General features: G+C 38.2%; 1 long non-coding RNA gene and 1 other non-coding gene across 2 annotated transcripts in view; both read left to right on the top strand.

Moving 5' to 3' along the window:
• The window catches only part of LOC138433979 (uncharacterized), a 177365-nt gene that overhangs the window by 134173 nt on the left and 21079 nt on the right, over nt 1-22113 (top strand). Inside the window, exon 8 of the long non-coding RNA XR_011254557.1 lies at nt 16320-16407. This is a non-coding gene — a long non-coding RNA (uncharacterized lncRNA). The remainder of the gene's footprint in view (nt 1-16319; nt 16408-22113) is intronic.
• Nucleotides 12739-12810, top strand: TRNAC-GCA (transfer RNA cysteine (anticodon GCA)). The gene has a single exon. It is a non-coding gene; the product is annotated as a tRNA-Cys (tRNA).

The following is a 22113-nucleotide window of genomic DNA, read 5'->3' as shown; positions in this document are numbered from 1 at the left end:
TATTGAGAAGCGGGTGGAGAGGGAGGAAGTTAACAGTAGTCTGGACAGTATGTGGCCTTTCTAAACTTGAACCACAGCCATGTCACTACAGTCAATTGCTAGAATCTGGGTCCAGGGCAGCCAAATTTCCTAAATTTTTGAGAGGAGCCAGAAATCTGGAATTTTATGGAAAAATATCCCAGTTTTAAAACATTGAAACTCATTTAAAAAATTTAAACCTTTGTGTGAGTGAAACAAAATCAGTGGCCTGATTTCAGGCCACACACTGCCAGTTGATGATTTCTGTTTTCCATTAATTCTTCTTGGTATCTTTTCTTTTTGTCATCTTGTTAGATTAGTAAAAAGGAAAAAAACAACAACAAAACAAAAGCAGACTCAAATATGCAACAAGTGCTACTTGGCTTTTACAATTTTCTTGTGATTGTTACGTCTAAATACCTGGAAAAGAACTTCTTAGGAAATGATTCCACACAATGTCTGCCTGACTTTGAGCTTTCCCTGTGCTTTGAAGGCTTCCTTTGGGCCAAATGAGTGGAGCCCTTTCAAACTTGAGAGGCTTTTAGAAGAGCCTCTATGAGCCCTGACTGACTGGTTCTAAGTCATTCTTGAGGAGAGACCATGACTTCTCTCAGACCAGCAGTCCCAAATCTCCAAAGAAAACAGTTTAGAAGTTGGTAAGGCCTGGATTTTATTTGATCTGGTCTCTGCCTACAGACTAACGCCTTGACCCTAAGTAAGCCATCTGTCAGCTTAGTAGTCTCCATTTCTTAGCCAGAGTGGTCCAGATTAGACCAAAAATGCTTAAATTCCTTTTGTTAATCTTACAGATGACTAGATTGTTGTCATGAAACTTAATAACCAGGTAAGCACTTTACACTGGTTAAAATCCAAATCATAAATATGCTTTATATTTACTTGAATTCAAACCCTTTATGCCCTTTCAGAATATTTAAAGAAAACTAGTAAATGTTCTTGATAAAGTTCATTTTCAGTTTAAATAGTATTATAAAAAATCATGTTCTGATATCTAGAACACATATGCAATTACAAGAACCAATTTTGAAAATTGAAAAGCTGATTAGAGTAAAATAGACCTAGTTTTTAATGTATTTAATAATATCTGAAGGGAGAACTTGCTTTGCTTTGGGGGCTTGGCCTACTGGACAAAGTGATAAGTGATTTTTTTAAAGGCCAAGTTATTGTTCATTTACATATGAGTAAGACTCATCTAGCAGTCAAGGTTAATAGAGATTAATCATACAAAGAGAAAATTTATTAGGTTTGTGTGGGAGTGACTCCAGCAGTGGTCTGGTCACTCTGAACATGCCAGTGACTGGAAGAAAAAGAACTTGTATAGGTGTCTTTAGTCCAAGAAGCAGGCGTTAGAGGTGGCCTCAATATGGTCTTAAAAATCATCATGCCTGTATTTCAGGTTTCTTTTCCATATGCCCTTACTGTACTTTTAGAAGAAATATTTCTAGTTGCATACTGTTAAACTGCAAAATTACTTGCTTATTCATTAGGTGGTTTTGGAGGAACAGAAAGGTAATAGAAGTACTAGAAACTTTGTTTTCAAACTGAAAAAGAAAAATTGAATCTATATGAAAGCAAAAATGTCATCAGCCTAATTTGCCCTTTTCCAAAATTATTTTTTCAATGTAGTTGACTAGACAATTTGTGGACACCTTTATCCTCTTTCTACCTGCAATCAATTTGTATCTAGGTTCTCTTTAAAATAAAGATGTTAACATCAGTCTCACATTTAGCTGTTTGGTTCCAGTTTTTAGATTCCAATGGTTAAGTTGCACAGTAATTAAGATAAACTTAATTTCTTTGAAGTTCTTTAAAGTTTCTTTTTTCAAGTTAAAAAATAATTCAGCACCTAAGTTGTGTCCGACTCTTTGCGACTCCATGAATCGCAGCATGTCAGGCCTCCCTGTCCATCACCAACTCCTGGAGTTCACTCAGACTCACGTCCATTGAGTCAGTGATGGCATCAAGCCATCCCATCCTCTGTCGTCCCCTTCTCCTCCTGCCCCCAATCCCTCCCAGCATCAGAGTCTTTTCCAATGAGTTAATTCTTCACATGAAGTGTCCAAAGTACTGGAGTTTCGGCTTTAGCATCATTCCTTCCAAGAAACACTCAGGGCTGATCTTCTTTAGAATGGACTGGTTGGATCTCCTTGTAGTCCAAGGGACTCTCAAGAGTCTTCTCCAACACCACAGTTCAAAAACATCAATTCTTCAGTGCTCAGCTTTCTTCACAGTCCAACTCTCACATTCATACATGACTACTGGAAAAACCATAGCCTTGACTAGACAGACCTTTCTTGGCAAAGTAATGTCTCTGCTTTTCAATATGCTATCTAGGTTGGTCATAACTTTTGTTCCGAGGAGTAAGCGTCTTTTAATTTCATGGCTACAGTCACCACCTGCAGTGATTTGGGAGCCCCCCCCCAAAAAAAAGTCTGCCACTGTTTCCACTGTTTCCCCATCTATTTCCCATGAGGTGATGGGACCAGATGCCATGATCTTCATTTTCTGAATGTTGAGCTTTAGGCCAACTTTTTCACTCTCCTCTTTCACTTTCATCAAGAGGCTTTTTAGCTCCTCTTCACTTTCTGCCGTAAGGGTGGTGTCATCTGCATATCTGAGGTTATTGATATTTCTCCTGGCAATCTTGATTCCAGCTTGTGCTTCTTCCAACCTAGCGTTTCTTATGATGTACTCTGCATATAAGTTAAATAAGTAAGGTGACAATATACAGCCTTGACGTACTCCTTTTCCTATTTGGAACCAGTCTGTTGTTCCATGTCCAGTTCTAACTGTTGCTTCCTGACCTGCATATAGGTTTCTCAAGAGGCAGGACACGACTGAGCAGCTGAACTGAACTGAACTGAAGTTGTTTGAAGATCCAGTTTAGTTTAGAAAGGACAAAAACAGAACATAGTATAGAGAACTATCAATATATCTGAATGTGTAAGTTAATTTACATGGGCTATTTAAAGATTAGAGAAGTTGTATTTTTTAATTGTTTTAATCATTGATTTTTCCTGAAACATCTGACTATAACTGAAAGGGCTTAATAATATACTATGATTTTTGCATAGTCTGATGCCTAGATATTAAAATATTATTCATCTTCCTCATCTGTTTGCTCTTCTATGTGTTTATCTCAGTATTAAATAGAGCATTAAGTGATAGATTTAGTTTTCTACAAATCTATTTGCAGCAATACAGTAGGACTCTAGTAGAATTTAACCAGGGAAATCCAAACACATATTATGAACAATTACATTAATTGTGATACTTAGGTGGTTTATCAGCATGAAAATGAAAAAAGCTAGCTCATCATAACTATATATAACTATCAGGTCTGTGTTACATTAGGAAAAAAATCCCCTTGAGGTCAGATAAATTATTTTGCTAAATAACTAGAATTTTATATTTTAATTTGCAAAAACTTAAAAACTAGAAGAATTGATATCAGGCTTTTGAAACAAAAATTTAAATCATTTACACCCAGATTTTGTGAATCTTTATCAGAGTTTGTGCATTTTATCCAATTAAACTATTTTCTTTTAAAATGCTAGCTTCAATGGGGGTTGGGCAGGAGGAAGTGGATGGAGGGAGAGGGTACCTCAAGAGGCATGAACATAAATTGTCTTAATTTCTGAGAAATGTGGGTCTGACAATCACTTAAGACAATATAGTTGATATGGGTGTCAGGACGAACTCTTCTCAAAAGAATGTTTTTATAGAATATCATTGTGACACTTTGCTCAGATGAATGTCTTTAGCAGTATTTGATTAATGTAACGTAATAAAAGAGATGCACACCAAAGTGTCTGTACATGTCTTGTTAAGTGTGTTTGATTCATTATATGTGGTTCTCAGTTCTTTCCTCTTTCTGCAGTTCATTTTTTATCATTTCAATAATATATCTATAAATATGAAAAAGTTGGCACTTTCAAAGTCTTTGACATATATGGCTATTAATTCATAACTCTAAAAAATTATATCTTTCAACCTGTCATTTTTAAGCTTGTAGAGTTTATTACAGTAAGTAACCTGTGTTAGAAATTAGATTTTGAACTTTAGCAAGAAAATAAATAAGCTCATGAACCTAAAAGTTCTAGAAAAGACACCTAGAAATAGTTGTGAGAGAGAATCACATGAAACGATCAGTGATTAAAGATATAATTTTAAACTCCCTGAAGATATCACTGAGATTTATATTGGTTGCTATTTTTCAGCTTACTTTGTTTTCCAAATCTAAAAATCAAATATTGAACAAGTGTGTAATGAAGAAAGTTATTTGAATTCAGTTTCATGACCATCTTTGTTGCAGTGGGTTAATGGGTTAAACTTTATGGTTTATATATCAATGACACAGATGGTTTAAAGTGAAGATATTTTGAAAACAAAATAAAAATGGTACTTATTTATATCTGCATTCTCAGAATTACTGTTTTAGTGAGAGTAAGCCCTATAAGGTAAACACCGTTTTACCTCCTGATGAGGTGGGGGTAACATGCCCAAGATACACATACTTTAAGGGGCAGAGTTGGGCTTGGGACTTGGAAATAGGAACTCCAGAGCCTTTGATGGCCTCTGTTGTTGTTTAGTCTCTAAGTCATATCCGACTCTTCTGTGACCCCATGGACTATAGCCACGAGGCTTCTCTGTCCATGCAATTTCCCAGGCAAGAATACTGGAGTGGGTTGTCATTTTCCTCCCCAGGGAATCTTCCCGACCCAGGGATGGAACCGGCTTCCCCTGCATCTCCTGCATGGCAGGTGGATTCTTTACTAGTGAGCCACCAGGGAAGCCCTTGACACCCTAGAGGGCAAGCTAAACATGAAATATTTTCTTCTAGGTACCTTTGGTTCCACTTCACATCCTCTACTGCCTAAGTAACAGCTTGCGCCCACCCACCATGTTCCCTTCATGAGTTCAATTGAGAAAATAATGGCCAAACATTAGGATAGTGAGTCTGAAGTGTTCCACGTAATGAGCTCTGACTCACAGGATGATTTGGGAGTTTTGGGCGCCAGGCTAGCACATCATGTGTGAATAAGCTCATGGCAGGGACCGAGGGTGAGGTCTGAGGCCATGGTTTATGTTGGAGCCTCACTGTGTTCTGGTGACTCATGTACACTAAACAGCAGAGTCATGAACATTTACACACACCCAATATCAAGTTTACTCTGAGTCTGTTCTCTTGCAGCCGTTTTACAGCCCTCTCTACAAAGCAAAGAACTTATTTTGGCTCTTTCATGGGAGAATGAGGAGAAGTTAAAGAACAGACTGCCCAGAGGTCCTGGTGGTCCCTTCCTGGGGAGATAGCTCCTCCTCTGAGCTCTGAGACACCCGCATGTCACTTCTGCTGCATGCACTGCGTGAGTTTGGGGTCAGTTAAGTAGAGACCTAGCTCTTGGCAATGTCTTCACTGCATCTGAGACCTCAGGCAATTTCACTTATTATTCTTGGGTATGATTTTCTTGGAAATCTATAAAACTTATAGAATGGGATAGGGAGCATTTTTATGCATTTGTAGGAAATTAGCACAGAAGAAATTTTAACATTATTTTCAGCTGTCACTTAGGCAATTGCTTCAGCTCAGGGATGACCAATGCCAGAGCACTGATTAAGGATGTTAATTTTATTCATCTTTGTATCTGTTTAGTGTCAAGTGAGAGGAAGAGAGGGTTTCAAATATGCCCTGGTAATTTTTTTAAAAACACAGGGCTTTTTGAAACTAGAAAAAAGTCAGAAATCTATGCAAGGACTAAAGGAGAATTGAGAGAAAAGAAACATTCACTGTTGTAGGTTTGAAGCACACAGGGTATCTTCAAGGCCAGGAGAAGGCATGGTCCATGCTGTACTGATCAGAGAGCAATCTGTTTGGGGCTCAGCAGCACCTTCAGGCCTCTAAGCTCTTCTGCTCTAGCAGGGATCTACTGCTGTTTATTTTCAGTGCCATCACTCCAGGATGGGAAGAGGGGGTGGTCTTAGGGAGTCAATTGTGTTGCCAAGGATTGTGTGTTTTGGGACACATTGGCTAAAATGAATCATAAAATCATAGTTCCAAGTGTTCCTCTGTTCTTGGGTATACAGAATTGAAGAGGAAAACTGTGTCTGACATTTTAGGGTGTTAGATCTGGCACTTCTCTTCACTTTGTGTTTAAGGCAGGTCCCATCACTGTTCGGAGTCTAACTTACTGACCCCTGGAAATGAGGGGGATGGATCCAAAGATCTCTGAGAACTCATTCGAGTTAACGTGCCATTGACTCTGGACTTCTCTATATAAACATTAAGTAAGTTTACAGTAACCATGGAGAAAGGCTGTGTCCTTGCTGACAGTTGTAAATGTCCATGATGTCAAAATGCAGGATGGTAAAAAGTGAAGTTGAAAAATGAGGAAGAGGTGTGACAGGGTTTAATCTAAGTAGTTTTGAAGGGTGTGCACTTTTTAGGCTGCCTAAGGTCTGGACTGAAAAATATGTCTTCTCCTAGCATATTTCAGAGTTGGCTAAATTACATTTAAGAACTATTTTATCCAAAAAGAAAGAGGATGATAATTAAAGCAAAAGTAGCCCCACAGCTCAGATGACCCCTTTCTCTGATGGAGGAAATCTTTGGATGGTTATTTTTCTACTGAGCCTTTAAAAGAGAACCCTAGTCTTAACGGCAGCTAAGAGCTCTTGTAGAAGTAGGCAGAGGGAAACAAGGGAAGGAAAAATGGTTTTTCTTTAAGCTTTTAAACTTATTATTAAATTCATAAATTAGATCAAATTTATTGTTGAATTTTAAGTCTCAAACATATATAAAAATATATGGTTTTTCCCCCATGTTCCCATCAAGATTTCCGTGTTCCCGTCAAGATTCAGCAATAAATTAATGGCCAATCTTGTTTCATCTGAGACTTCCCCAGTTGTATAGTGACTCCTCGCTTCCAGTGCAGAGATGGTAGATTTGATCCCTCGTGGGAGAACTAAGATCCCACATGATGTGCAGCACAGCCAAAAAAAAAAAAAAAAATCTTGTTTCATCTATGTCATCATTTAATTTTGTTTTAATAAGATTCTTTTGAAGCAAACACATAGTTTCATCTGTAAAAATTTCCAAATACTGTGTATCTCTCAAAGTTAATGACTCTTTATTTAAAAAATAATTGCAATGTTATTAACACAACTAAAATTTTAACCAAAAATTCCTGAACATAATTAAGTATCAAGTCAGGGTTCAGATATCTCCAATTGCCTCATAATTTTAAAAACAATCTATTTGAATTTAGATCCTAACAAGGTCCGCAGAACATGTGGACACAGAATTGGTGAATATGTCTCTTAAATGTCTTATAATCTACAGGTTTCCTTGGTCCTTTCTTTCCACCCTCCCCCCACCCCCATTATCTATTTGGTGAAGAAACTGGGTCATTTTTTTCTGTGCATTTTCTGATTTTAATATTTACATTTTTGTGTTATATTTTTCCAGGTTTCTGTTTTCTTTTCTATTTCCTATAAATTGGTACTTAAAGGCATGATTGAATTTTTTTTTTTTTTTTTGCAATCTTAATTCACAGATATGTTGTTGTTTAGTCGCTAAATTGTGTCTGACTCTTTTGCAAACCCAAAGGCTGTAGCCCATCAAGCTCCTCCGTCCATGGGATTCTCCAGGCAAGAATACTGGAGTGAGTTGCCATTTCCTTCTCCAGGAGATCTTCCCAACCCAGGGATTGAACCTGTGTCTCCTGCATTGGCAGGTGGGTTCTTTACCATTGAACCACCAGGGCAGTTGTCATAGATGTGTAGTCTATTTTTATTAGGAGGCAAAAGTGTCTTATTGCCTCCCTTTCTGTAATATTAGTAGCCATTATTGATTATTGCCTGTATCTCTTAATTTATCACAGGTAACAATATATTAATTCCATTAGTATAACTCCTTTAAACCTAGTAGCTAAAATATTTTTATTAAAATAAGCTTCCCCTATTTGATTACTCTGAGGAATTATATGTTCATAATTATTTGTGTGTGAGACTCAGGATAAAAAAAAATAATAGATTTAACCCTTTATATACTAGATTTCAGCTCATTTTCTAGCATTCTTCAAAGGTGCCATTGAGAGTTCTGTGTGTTTTTAAATTGTGTTACTTTGAATCCATAGGCTTAAAATACTTGAATCATAAAGTTTTAAGTCATATGGATATGTTTAAATCCTGACTCTGACCTATTATACCAGAAAAAAAATCTTTCTTCTCTTCTTCCATGGTTAAATGTTTGTCACCTTTGGTTCTCTTCTGCAGTTAGATTTTAACTTACCTGGCAAAGTTAAAATCTCCCCAAAGCACAATTACATGCTCATTTTTGTGAATGTTTGTTCAATGCTAGATTTCATAATAGACTCTAAGCTTCATGTGGTCAGGGAACATGTTTTATTTTAACTAAGCATCATATCCGCTTTATATGCACAAGGCCTTGCAAATTGAGTGTGCCTATAAATATTTGTTCATTGAATGTTGAAAAACATGGGCAAATTGATCTCCCTGAGCATCAGTTTTCTCATCCATAAAATCGGGGTAATAACTCTGATGCTACGAAGTTATTATGAAGATTAAATGAGGCAGGGAGTCCTAGACTCCTGATCCATGGTAGGCATTCTCAGCAGGTAACCAGCTGTATTTCATATCTGCTGACCTTGGACAACTTTGCTGTTATCTCTGCTTGAAGGCTTCCCATGTAGCGCTGGTGGTAAAGAATCTGCCTGACAATGCAGGAGATGTAGGAGATGTGAGTTCAATCCTGGGTCAGGAAGATCCTCTGGAGGAGGGCTGGCAACCCACTCCGGTGTTCTTGCCTGGAGAATCCCATAGACAGAGAGCCTGGTGGGCTACAGTCCATGGGGTTGCAAAGAGTCCAACACAACTGAAGCGATTTAGCAAGCAAGAATGCATCTCTGTTGGAAAGTATTTTTTAAGAGACAGGTATATAAAAATATTTTTCTGCTTTTGTTTGGTAATGTTAAGCCAGATGACAAATTAACAGAATTTATAGAGTTCTAAAACACTCTGAAAGGGAGAAAAGAAAGAAACACCATTCAAATCTCCTGCCTCCAGTGTGTAGTGGGGGAGATGAGGTAATAATTGAGAAGAATATCAGAATAGCCATAAAGAATTCTATGAACAAGAAAAATCTGATGAATAGATGAGGAAAAGCCTCCAGGTATGTTGGATTATAAAGAAGACGAAGAACATACTTTGGAGGAGTCTTTGAGAGTGGAAAAGAAATTCTGAAGTTAGGACTGGTCTCATTCTCAAAAAAGGAAGTTGCTTCTTTAGGAAGGCTGACTAAATGTTCTCACAGTATTCAGTTGACTAAAAATATCTCTTTCATTGGCTTGAAATCATTCAGATCAGACTTTATCCTTATGTAAATGCTAGAACTTGAGATTCTTTCATGCTCACACCACACTTTGTCCCAACTCCATAATTTGCTCAGGCTGGGCCTTCTCTGAAATGCCCTTCCTGCGTTCTTTCTCACTTCCTATTTGTACACCAGGTTGGGAGCCACTTCTGTAGGATGTCTTTCTCAGGCCTTTACCCCAAACCACCAGGTAGCTAGGGATTTGCATTTTAGCAAGCTCAATATGATAACACGGAGGCCAGGAGACTATGCTGGGAAAGATTGAAGGCAGGAGGATAAGCGGACGACAGAGGATTAGATGGTTGGATGGCATCACTGACTCAATGGACATGAGTCTGAGTAAACTCTGGGAGATGGTGAAGGATAGGGAAGCCTGGCATGCTGCAGTCCATGGGGTCACAAAGAGTCAGACCTGACGAGTGACTGAACAACAGCACCACCATGCAGGAAATCAGGGCTTTAACTGGGTTTGGAGAAAAGAGGACAGGTGAGGAGCAGATTTTGTAGGTAGAACTGATAGTGCTTGAGAACAGAGTTTTGCTTGAGATGGATCCTGAGCATTCATCATACAACTAAATAAAAATGTTAGCCCATTAGCACAGTGCAGACCTCAGGATTCTGCATGTCCTGAGGTGTTTACAATTGCCTTTACTCCTGTTCCCTTCCAGAAAGCTATGTGACCTTGTTTCCCTCTATGTTTGCCCAGTACCTCATGTATTAGTCACTCAGTCATGTCCAACTTTTTTGCAACTCCATGGACTGTATCCTTCCAAGCTTCTCTGTCCATGGAATTGTCCAGGCAAGAATACTGGAGTGGGTGGCCATTCCCTTCTCCAGGGGAATCTTTGTGACCCAGGGATAAGACCCTGGTCTCCTGCTTTGGCAGGCAGATTCTTTACCATCTGAGCCACCAGGGCAGCCCATTCTGTACATATCTGTATGACCACATTTACCAAAGGGTTTATGTTTGCTAACTATATTGAACTATGAGCACCCAAAGTAAAAGCTCTCATTTAGTTTCATGATCTCAGCAGAATGCCCCGCATATACTTAGTGCTTAAAAATAACAGCTGGATGATTGAGGTCTTATCAGACGATTTGTACATTTCAATTTTGAAAAGATAGTTACCTGGAGGGATAGAGATCAGTAATATGTTGACACATGAACCTAAGTTAATATATCCGATTGACCTCTTTTCAGGGGCAGGAAAAAAGTGGTGGGGAGTTAGCATAGACAGCAAGTTTGATTTTTGGGTAGGTCAGCAGTGAAAGCTAAGTGTCAGCCCTGGGAGAGAGGAACGGTAGACTACCTAGTTTGTATTCTTCTGTCTTAGCATGTTCCCTATGTGAAAGGAGGGAGAAAGCCAGAAGTGTTTTGGAGACCAGTGATCTGACATTTAGTCTTTCTTGACTAGATGGTGGAAACTGAACAGAAGCAAACCATATGGAGATTAGGTGGGGTGGGCAGTTGTTGGAGAGCTTTAGGACATGGACATGTGATAGGAGTGTATGTAGAAGTACACAAGAGTCTTTTCAGAAAGAAACCCACCTTATCTACAGAGTGTTTTGTGTATTTGCACAGACAACTTGCTCCTTTATCTGAGTTCTTAAAACACTCAGTTATCTGCCTAAGAGCGATGCTTTTTGATATAAACAACTATCTACCTGGTGTCAGAATTTCTTAACAGATAAGACACACTTGTGCTCAGGAAGGAACTTCTGCAGTCAGATAGCACACTAAACTTTTATTGTTAATATGGGAAGAAAGGCATGCATCAGAATAACAGGAAGACCTGCTCCGGTGTATCTGAACCTGACATGGGGGAGGGGTTGTCATTTTTATCAGGCAGCAGTTCTTGAAACATGGTCTGTCCTAGATTTTACTGCTTTCTGAATTTTTAGTACCATGGCAGAGATTAAATGAAATCCAGGATTATTTTAGGCAGTGTTAGAAATGAACAATAAAATGTTTCACATTAAGAATCTGACTGATCTTGTTGTATTTCATAGGATTTAGCACTTGTCTGTGTTTGTCCAATTAAATGTCTTCATCCATAACATGTGTTTCTTTCCTGAGTGCAGGGATAGGTAGGAGTGGATCTTTTCCTATGAAGAAAAATTTTGCTATCATGTTTAAACACACAAAATTTCACAGTTATTTTCTAATAACTCTGTATGTGCCAAACAAAGTTATTAAATATAAAGATTTATAAATGACATTTTGACTTCTGAATTATATGGGATATTAAGAAACCATACTAAATAAACTTTCAAGTTATACTGATTAGGAAGTTGGATATTCTCAGAAAGAAAATAAAGATTTTAATTTCTTTTTAGACATACGTTTTTGTCTTATCCCTCAGTCTTATCGCAGTGAAGAGATAAAATGGAAGTTTAAGGTAACTTTTTATATTTTTTATTTCTGTATTCTAACAATACAGAGATGATTCCTAGGAAACCTCATTTCCCTGACAAGTCAAAAGTTTACCTTTGTGCTTCTTGTTATTTGCTTTTAAAAGTGTCAGACACTTTAATTCTTTTTTCCCCCTTTCATCTCCAAAGTCAATTTAACTGCTTAACCAAATACATCTTAATAGTGTTGATAAAGTCTCATTATTATTCTCAGTAATAATTATTTCTTTAGGACCAGCAGGAAGTCTGGTATTCAACATGGTTTATAAACTCAGTGAGATGGACGATTCACAGAAATGCCAGCTGCTGTTGAGACAGAACAGTGTTCTTCTGGCCTCCTTTGCCTTAGTATACAGTTTTGTTTGTTTCCTTATTCCTGCCAAGTAGACTTCCCTTGAGAAGTTTATATGGAGAATCTAAGGAAGGTGTGTTTTCAGGAAAACTTAGTGGCCACATAGGAAAGAAGTCTTAGTGAGATACAGCAAAGGTCTTTATAACATGGCCTGGAGTGTTTTAATTCTGGAGGAAGTAGGTATGAGGTGGTGGCAGAAAGGGAAAGATACTGAGGTGTTTCTAACATGGGCACAGGGATATGTGGCAATAATAGAACGTTACTAAAGTTTTCCTCTAGAATGAGCCATTGCCAAATATAATTTGAAGCTTAATGCAGCCCCAGGAAAATACCAATTTCGATGATTTTTATGAACTGGCACTTTGGCAAAATGATTGATAATGAAGAAATGTATTCACAATTTACAATTGAAGCTCATATTGTGAATTGAATTTAGCTAGGTGTGATACACATGGTGGGTACACATGGATGTCTTTCCAAAGGTCTGATTTCTTATAAAACAATACTCAAATAATTTAACATATAACTATAAGTATTCTGAAGGGCTTCCCTGGTGGCTCAGATGGTAAAGTGTCTGCCTGCAATGCAGGAGACCCAGGTTCGATCCCTGGGTTGGGAAGATCCCTTGGAGAAGGAAATGGTAATCCACTCCAGTACTCTTGCCTGGAAAATTCCATGGACAGAGGAGCCTAGTCCATGGGGTTGCAAAGAGTTGGACACGACTAAGCAACTTCAATTTCTTTTCACTTTTCATAAGTATTCTAGGCCTAACTAGTAGGCAAATTTTGCATTACCATTCAATACTAGTTAGTAGTTTCTAAACCCAGGTCAAGTATCTAACCACCCTAAAGAAATGTTTTGTTGTGAAGCTAAAAATATTGCATATTATATTCTTTAATTTAATTAGAGGCAGCTGTACCTCAGGTCTAATGAGCTGCATATTGTTAAGTGGCAATGCTTGCCATATCCCTTCATCAAAATTATCCAAAATTTAGTCTTAATCATTTTTTCACTGAATCTATGGTGATACTTCTTATTTTTTCTTTTTGTTTTGAGTGGTAGCTGGGTTGTGTGGGGGAGTGGATGTTCAGAATGTTGGTGACCAGTTTGTAAGAATCTCCAAAGGGTAGCACTGAAACAGTTGATGGAGTTGTAAACAGGGTTCTATGTCCTTAGCTTTTCATATCCAGGACGCTTTGTGACTTTAAACAAAATCAGAATAGGCAGACTGATACCTGTTTCAGTATGGATTATTTTCCTATCAGTATAAAGTATGCTAAAGTGTGAGAGAAAGCAAAATTTGGGATATTTTTGTGAGAATATTATACTATAGGTGAACATATGTCAGATATTATACTGCTGCTGCTGCTGCTGCTAAGTCACTTCAGTAGTGTCTGACTCTGTGCGACCCCATAGACGGCAGCCCACCAGGCTCCCCCAACCCTGGGATTCTCCAGGCAAGAACACTGGAGTGGGTTGCCATTTCCTTCTCCAAGATATTATACTAATTTAGTCTAAATACTCTAACAGTATAAAATGATAGGTAGATAGGCTATCTTCTCTAAAGAGATCATAGTTTAAGTAATACTTGGAAATGGTCAAATATTAACTTTTCACCTTAGAGATACCTTATAATAGAGATAAATTCAATAATGTCTGTATTTTGCTTCTAAGAATTTGACGACCAAAGACCTTTGCCTTTGCCCTCATGTTCTGATAATATTTCATTTCCGTGAATAGTTTCCATTTCTCAAGCCTCTGAACCCATGAAGAGTTCTCCTCCCTTATATCTCAACTCTCTTGAGATAATGCTCAAAAGGAGAAGTCCAGTCCCTTCCATGGGTGCTGCCATAACCATATGGTAACCTTTACCTCTTCCCAGGGGTTCCTGTTGGCTGAATTTGCAGGAGTCCACTCTACTATGTTCAGTGGTTATTTAGTAAAATTGAAATGCTACTTGTGCATGGCCCATTTCAACTTTCCCATGATTCTTAGGAAGGCCCTGGCCTCCATTTTGAAAACAGAAAATAAAACCATAGATTTGTGAAGGTCAAGGGGAAGTGAAGAAAGCAGTAGCAATTGTTAAGACATGGCAACTTCTTGTTTAAACTTCATTAGCCACACTTAAATATTGACTCTCAGGTAGACACTCTAATGACTTGTAATTTTGTTGGGTGCTTTATGAAGCAAAAGAAAATGGCAGACCTTACAAAATGCATGAATAGAGAGAAAGCTTCAGTATTGGTAATCAGCTCAATAGAATAAAAAAAATGGGAGCTGGGCTATTTGCTGAAGGTTTGAGTGCAAATTTGACAAGTCCAGAAAAATGGATTGCACTCCAGTGAGAATTAACTCAAACTTGAATTCAGAAAACTCCACGTTTCTTCCTTGTCGAGTCCTGCAAATAGAGAAGAGCCTAAAAACGGGAAGTAATTCAGAAGTAGGGGTTTGGAGAGTAAACTGGTGATTTCCATGGAAATAAGCTGTATTTTTTTTTTTTTTATGATTTTTGTGTGTGTGCGTGCCACTTTTAAGCTATTGCTTTCAGTTTACTTCAATGCAGTCACTGAAGTAGCTTAGAAAGAAATCTTTGATATGCCAGATCAACCAAAAGTTTTAAAATATCCTTTTGTGCCTCCATTTATAATGCAAATAGTAAGTTGGCATTTTGGGTTCATTTCACCATCGTCTCTGAAGTGGGTTAACATACACAGAGTTAGGAAGTGAAGGGAGTCCCACAAGAGAGCACATCTTTGATAGTTCAATAATAGTAAAAAAAATGTATTTAGGTCTTTTCTAAATACCTTTTACTTCCTAAGATATAAAAAATGAGAGGAAGAGATCTAAGAAGAATAAATTGTGGTTGCCCTCTATGTTAGCTGAATGACTAAAGATATTGTTCTATGAATTACCCACTACTTAAATATTCCTAAGTCTCGCCTTTATGAGCTCATAAAAAAGACTTTGCTTATGTGTATAGGAAAGCCAGTATCTTTATATACTGTCAGAATAGAACTAACATACTGTTTCAATATAAGTTTGAAAACCAGCAAATATTTTGTTATATAAAGCAAGCTGGGCAATCACCTTAAACCCATGTTTACATTTTAGTTCTATCATATATAAACATTCCCTCGCTGAAATAGTTTAAAAAAGTAGTAACTGATATTTGAGAATGATGGAAAGAGACTGAATTCTGGTTGAAATAGTATTACCACTGTCGTGTTTTATTCAGGAGAATCTCCATTCTTTTTTCAGATATACTAAAAAAGCCAAAATTAATTAACATCAGAAATGAAAATGAAGGTTGGCAATGATCATACATCCCTGCTAGCAGAGGGAAGGCTGGAAGTCCTGTGTAGTATAAACCTCAGATTCCACTTTTCGATGTGAATTCCCCTGTAAAACCTCTCATGCATTCTGAAGTTTTAGAATTTCTTGTAGGTAACTGATGTCAAAATACATTTTCCGACAAATACCTCCCAAAAGTGCAACCAAAAGCAATAGCATTTCAGGAAGCTTCAGCTGAAGTGTGAGTAATAACCTCTGGATAAACAGAAGTTTTACCATCTTCTGTTTCATGATTGAGCTTTTCAAATGTAAACAATTTACAAGGACAAAAGTGGGCCATGTCAGATTCGAGAAACAGAGAAAAGCTTGACAGGAAAACCAGATTTGTGCTTTGTCTAGGAGAGGTAGTTAGGACACGCCTATGATTCTAAACTATTTAGAGATATCCTCATCTTTGAAATCATCATTTCTGCTCTTCCCTCCAGCCTCACTCTCTTCCCTTCTCCTCTTGGGCACTGTCTAGGACTTCTTTTCCTTTGCTTCTCTCAGGGACCTGATTTCTCAGTTCCTTCCCAGTCTCCTCTCATTCATCTTTCTTTAGCCTTCTCCCATTCAGGCATGTTGAGGAACCGTTTCTTCTTAGTTGCTTTCCTTGCCTCAGCCTTGCTGAAGTACCTCTCATACATATTTTATAATGGTTATATTTTAGGAGAAAAATGTCTCCCAATGACCCACTTTCTTTTTGCTATCTGACTTGAACTATGTTTTATAACTCTGATTTGGGCAAATATTTATTTTCCTACACTGACACTCTCTTTGCTGTCTCATTTAACACAGCTGGTATACAAGTGATCTAATGCTGAAACTGTTTAGCATGTCAAGACCCATCTGCAGAAATGATGATAAAATACCAGGAGAAAGCAAGGTATGTACATATTGTAGTGGATGCTGTTGGTACCCTGCCTAGATCCCCTTCAGTGACTGTACTTGCTCCCCATAGCTGCTTTGAGTGTGGCTAGTAAACTTATAACTGCCTCCTCTGGAAAATTGCCCTCTGGCCAGTGACTGTCAGGTATGAGGGAAGCTTGCAAAGGCCAGCCTCATGGCCTCAAGTTGCACCTAATGCTGTTTTGTGATTTGTGCTCCAGAATTTCTCTGAAGATCAACTGAAGCTGGTCTCCCGCTGAGCCCAGATTCTTGCCTGGTGTCCTTGCCTTCTTTTTTCCCTCTCCTTCTGCTTCAGACCACCTCAAAAAAGTCATTTGAACAAGAATTCCTATCCCAGTCCTTGCTTCTAGGGAAACTCGCTTAAGACATATACTTTTAAAATGAAGAAAAATCTTAGAAGTATTTGAGCAAGATCTCCAATATATGAGAAACAACCAATTTCAAGATGGGCATTGATAGAATAAAGCCTTAGATTTGGAAAAACAGAATGAAAACTTAAGATATTTTCAGCTGTGGCAAAACTTAATATAGAGACATTATTTTTTAACCTCAAAAAAACAGGATACACATTTTAAGGAATTGTAAACATTTAAGATGTTATTAGCATAGAGAAATCCCATGCGTGGGGCTGCAGCAGTCTCCTGAGTACTTACAGAATGACCAGTACTTCATAATTTCCAAAGCAGTTTCTATTACATGACCTTAAGTCAATCTCATGACAAGCATGAAAAGCATGCATGCTAATTGCTTCAGTTTGTCAAACTCTTTGCAACGCTATGGACTGTAGCCCACCAGACTCCTCTGTCCATGGGGTTCTCCAGGCAAGAATACTGGAATGGGTTGCCATGCCCTCCTCCAGGGGATCTTCCTGTCCTAAGGATCGAACCTGTGTCTTCTGAGTCTCCTGCATTGCAGACGGATTCTTTACCCACTGAGTCAGCTGGGAAACAGGGATAATGATTAGCTCCATTTCCAACATGTAAATTATCTTAAAGAGGTTAAATGACTTGGCAATTATCTCACAGTTAGTAAATAGCTGGTCCCTAGTCAGTATTCAAACCCAGGTATCTGTGTGAAATATGATAAGACTTGCTGATTAACTTAAGCCACATTCTTAGGCTTATCACAGGTTGAGTCTTCATAATTCTGTTATAAAGTCTATTTGGGTTGTCTTAGTGATCCACCTACTAATCTAGAATTAATCTTGGACACAGTGGTCAAATTAATATTAAATGTATTTTAGCTACCCATTGATACGTAACAAATTATTCTAAAAAAATATAGCAACTTAAAACAAATTTATTACTTACAATATCTGTGGGTTAGGAATCTGAGGGTTACTTAAGTAATTCTTCTCAAAGACTTCTCAGAGCTACAGTCAAGGTGTTGGCCAGGATTGTGGTCTCATCTAAAGGTTTTGTTGAGGGAGTATTAGCTTCTAAGCTTATTTGTGCAGTTGTTGGCGGGATTCAGTTCCTGGGGAACCATTGGCCTGAGGGCTTGATTTCCTCACTAGCTGTTGGCTGGAGACCCCCCTCAGTTCCTTATCACACAGCCTTTGCCACTGGGCACACAATATGGCAGGTGACTTTTCTCAAGGTGAGCAGGGGAGAGAAAGCAAGAGAGAACAAGCAAGGTAGAAGCCTGAGCTCTACCTTGAAAATGATATCCCATCACTTTGACCGTGTTATGTATTTTAGAAGTGAATGACTATGTCCAGTCCACTTTCAGCGACATGAACATCAGGTGGCAGGAATCGTTTGAGAAGCTGCCTTCCTCAGCGGGTCCCTTGACTTTCTCGTGTGTAAGGCCCTGCAGCTTGATCCAACCCCTTCTTCTCTCTATAGGGAAGCACTGGATAATTTTCAGTATGTTAATTTCATGGGCATGAGCACATGTGCTCTAGTTTAACACTCTTCTCACTTGTTCTTCCACCCACCCACTCTGATTTCTCTTCTTGTTTGGCTCTTCCTTTCTTGCTTCCTCTGTCCCCCTGCTAGGGGGACTCTTCTCTTTCAGACTCCCTGTTTTTGTCTGTCTTTCCTTCTCACCATGTCAACAGTCATTCTCCTCCCAAGAATCTACACCCTTTACATCTTTCATGCTATAATGGCCTTTATTGCTTCTTTATCTGCTCATGGGGCAATGAATAACCAGCAATTTTAGATGCTAGCTTTTAAAATTCTAAATAAAGTGATTTAATTGGACTATTGGGTCTGGGCTTTCTTCTAAGCTCCTCTAGGAAGATGACACCATCATGATCACTTCAGTGAAGGGCAGTGCGATGGTGGATTTCTTTTCTATTTTTCCATGCACAATGTCAGGACTCAGTTATAGCTAATGTCCAGTCTTGTGTGCTTTATGTTAAATTCATTAAAAACATAAGATGATAGTAATTGATGGTAATGGCAATCACAATAATGATGATTTTAATGATGTAGGCCAAAGTACACTATTACATCACATACCTAAAATGACCTGTTTAACTCTTGATGGCAGGATCAGCAAACTTTATCTCTATTTCCAGTATCCAGCATTATTTGAATGAATAAATAAGTGTAGTACTGTAGCAGAACTACAGTCAGTTGGGTAGGCTGGCTATTTCAGTTACTAAAGATAGGGTAGAAAATGGTTTTTCTAAATCGTATGTGAAACTCAGAAAAAATGTTAATGATATCTTTCTATTTTCAGCAATAGGAATTGCTCTCAATGAAAAGGAACTCTTAGACCTAGCAGAGCACATATTTCACATGTGGTGATGATGTGTAGTAATTAGCCTATTTTGGTTTAGGGTGACTGATAGTGATTCCATGGACTGTATTATGATATTAGGCAAAGATTCTTGGGGCAAAACGTGATTAGAATATGTTCAACTTGATGATGTGTATGTTAAGCCTATTGGCACACACTAACCAATCTCATTGCATGATCTACTGGCTAGAAATATCACAAGCAGGACTCAAATTATTTGGAGAACAGTTGTTTAGTGAGTTAGAATGAATGAAGTCTTTAGTGAGCACAGGCATTAAATTCTGTCCTGGTTTGCTGCTTGTCATGCCCTAGTCTCCATCCAGAATGCCCAAGGCACTCTTTTTCAGGACACTTCACCTACCAGTTATATTTCAAAAACTACTGATTTGGTTCTTGCTGATGGAGTTTAGACTCTTAGGAGTCCAGCTGCTGGATTACATACAGACTAATGACCCATCAGATGCTGAAGGCAAAATGCTTAAAGTGCACTAGTGAATTAAACCATAGTATTTTAGGAAAGGAAGAATTTATTGTGTCATTAAACTTAATTCAATAAGTTTTGCTTCCTTAGATGCAGTGCACTGAGGGAAAAGTCAGAAATTAATTTTAAACAAGTGCTATCATTTTTCTTCCACTTTCTCAGGTAAAGGATATTCATGTGAAATTAAGAGACAGTGTATTTCATTGGGACTAAAAGAAAGGCATTAAAAGGAGTGATAAATTGTGAAAACTGGGCATGACTGCCTACCCAGGCATGTGCTTCTAAAATCAGAGACCATGTGCTTCAGTTAGTAAACACAGAGGATAACCAGCCTTGCCTAATTTTATGATACCCTGGATGAAGTCTTCAGGGCTTTGCATAAAGTCTTAGAAGCTCATTGATATAAGAATGTCAGCAATAATCATGGTTAAAGCCTAGAATTTAATCTGAATGTTAGTATGGGCACAAAATTAAAATCAAAATGGAGTGTTTTTGTTTCAAATCTAGAAATTATTATGATATAAGGAAAATTCTCTTAAAGACTACTGGAAAACATAAAGATGTGAATATTTGATATTTAATCTTTCTACATATACACTTCATGGTTGCTTTATAGCAATAGATAAAGTGCTTATAAATAGTAACTTGAAGATTACTGAGGAAATTGCTGAGTGTTTGTACCTTTTGTCATTTATGAATCAAAGTAATCTGACTATCCTCCCAGGGGTTCTAAAACAAACTCCAGCATTATAGAGGTAAATAGTTTTAAAAAATAGATTTCTTGTCATATCTATAATGCCAGCTCTAATAATAGACTTTTAGTATTTGTATTCTAGGTAATAAAATATATTTTCTATGAGTAATTTTTATTTGGTGTTTATTAAAGAGTTTGATTCTCAAAGAACAAATTCTTTTCACTGTTTTAACTGAATAAATTCCATAGCAGATGGCTTATGTCAAAGAAAAGAAAAAGATACTATGAGGTAGGTCTGTGTCCAATGGACTAAACATTGTAATTTCACTAGAAATCTATCCTACCTCAGGATATGCAATATGCTGTTCTCAAGATGAGCATAGAGACAGTGACCAATGTAGCACTTTTTCTTTTGTTTGTCCATTACTAAAGGTGACACTTAAAAAGCAGTGTTTTAAACTCAATCTCATTTGGAATTTTCATTTTCCTTTCTTCCTTCCCTACCTCCTTCCCTCTTTCCCTTCTTTTTCCCTCTCTCCCTTTCTTTTTCACACTGGAGTCACAGCATATTTTTTATTTTATTCCTGTTTTTTTTTTTAAATTTTAAAATCTTTAATTCTTACATGTGTTCCCAAACATGAACCCCCCTCCCACCTCCCTCCCCATAACATCTCTCTGGGTCATCCCCATGCACCAGCCCCAAGCATGCTGTATCCTGGGTCAGACATAGACTGGTGATTCGATTCTTACATGATAGTATACTTGTTAGAATGCCATTCTCCCAAATCATCCCACCCTCTCCCTCTCCCTCTGAGTCCAAAAGTCCGTTATACACATCTGTAATCTTGGACTATTACCAACAATAACAGACAAGAAATTCCACCTTCTAGTTATTCAATATGCTTAGTAATGCAAATAATTATTTTTAAGAATAGCTTTCCCTTATGGTGGTCCTAAATTTCAAGGTAAGACATACCTGGGGAGGAAAGAAAAGCTGAGATGGAAAATTTATCTATCTTTTGTAGAGCTTTCAGTTTTGCCAAAAGTGTCTTACTCCACAATTCTGGGATGAGTAACTGGCCTGGTTTTTCTGTCAGTTGCTTCTTAGCCAAGAGTGGAAGGTTACAAAGAAAGGAATCTTAGGCCAGGGTAACTATGCTGTCCACAGAACTTTCCTAAAGAACCATTGTGTGACCATTAGTGGCGTATGAGAAAGTAAACCAATTTCTACTTAAATGTGCTGGCTTAAACATCTATCCAGAGAAGGCAATGGCACCCCACTCCAGTACTCCTGCCTGGAAGATCCCATGGATGGAGGAGCCTGGTAGGCTGCAGTCCATGGGGTCCCTAAGAGTCGGACACGACTGAGCGACTTCACTTTCACTTTTCACTTTCATGTATTGGAGGAGGAAATGGCAACCCACTCCAGTGTTCTTGCCTGGAGAATCCCAGGGATGGGGGAGCCTGGTGGGCTGCCGTCTCTGGGGTCGCACAGAGTCGGATATGACTGAAGCGACTTAGCAGCAGCAAACATCTATCATGGGGCTTCCCTGGTGGCTCAGAGGTTAAAGCATCTGCCTCCAATGCGGGAGACCCGGCTTCGATCCCTGGGTCGGGAAGATCCCCTGGAGAAGGAAATAGTAACCCACTCCAGTATTCTTGCCTGGAGTCGGACACGATGGAGCGACTTCACTTTGTTTTCTTTCTTAAACATCCATCATAGATTAGTGAAACTAGGTTTTATTGCCTGTATCTAA

The sequence above is a fragment of the Ovis canadensis genome, chromosome 2 (assembly GCF_042477335.2).
Source record: "Ovis canadensis isolate MfBH-ARS-UI-01 breed Bighorn chromosome 2, ARS-UI_OviCan_v2, whole genome shotgun sequence".
Lineage (NCBI taxonomy): Eukaryota > Metazoa > Chordata > Mammalia > Artiodactyla > Bovidae > Ovis > Ovis canadensis.
The sequence above is the reverse complement of the archived record's forward strand: the minus strand, read 5'-3'. Positions and strand labels throughout refer to the sequence as shown.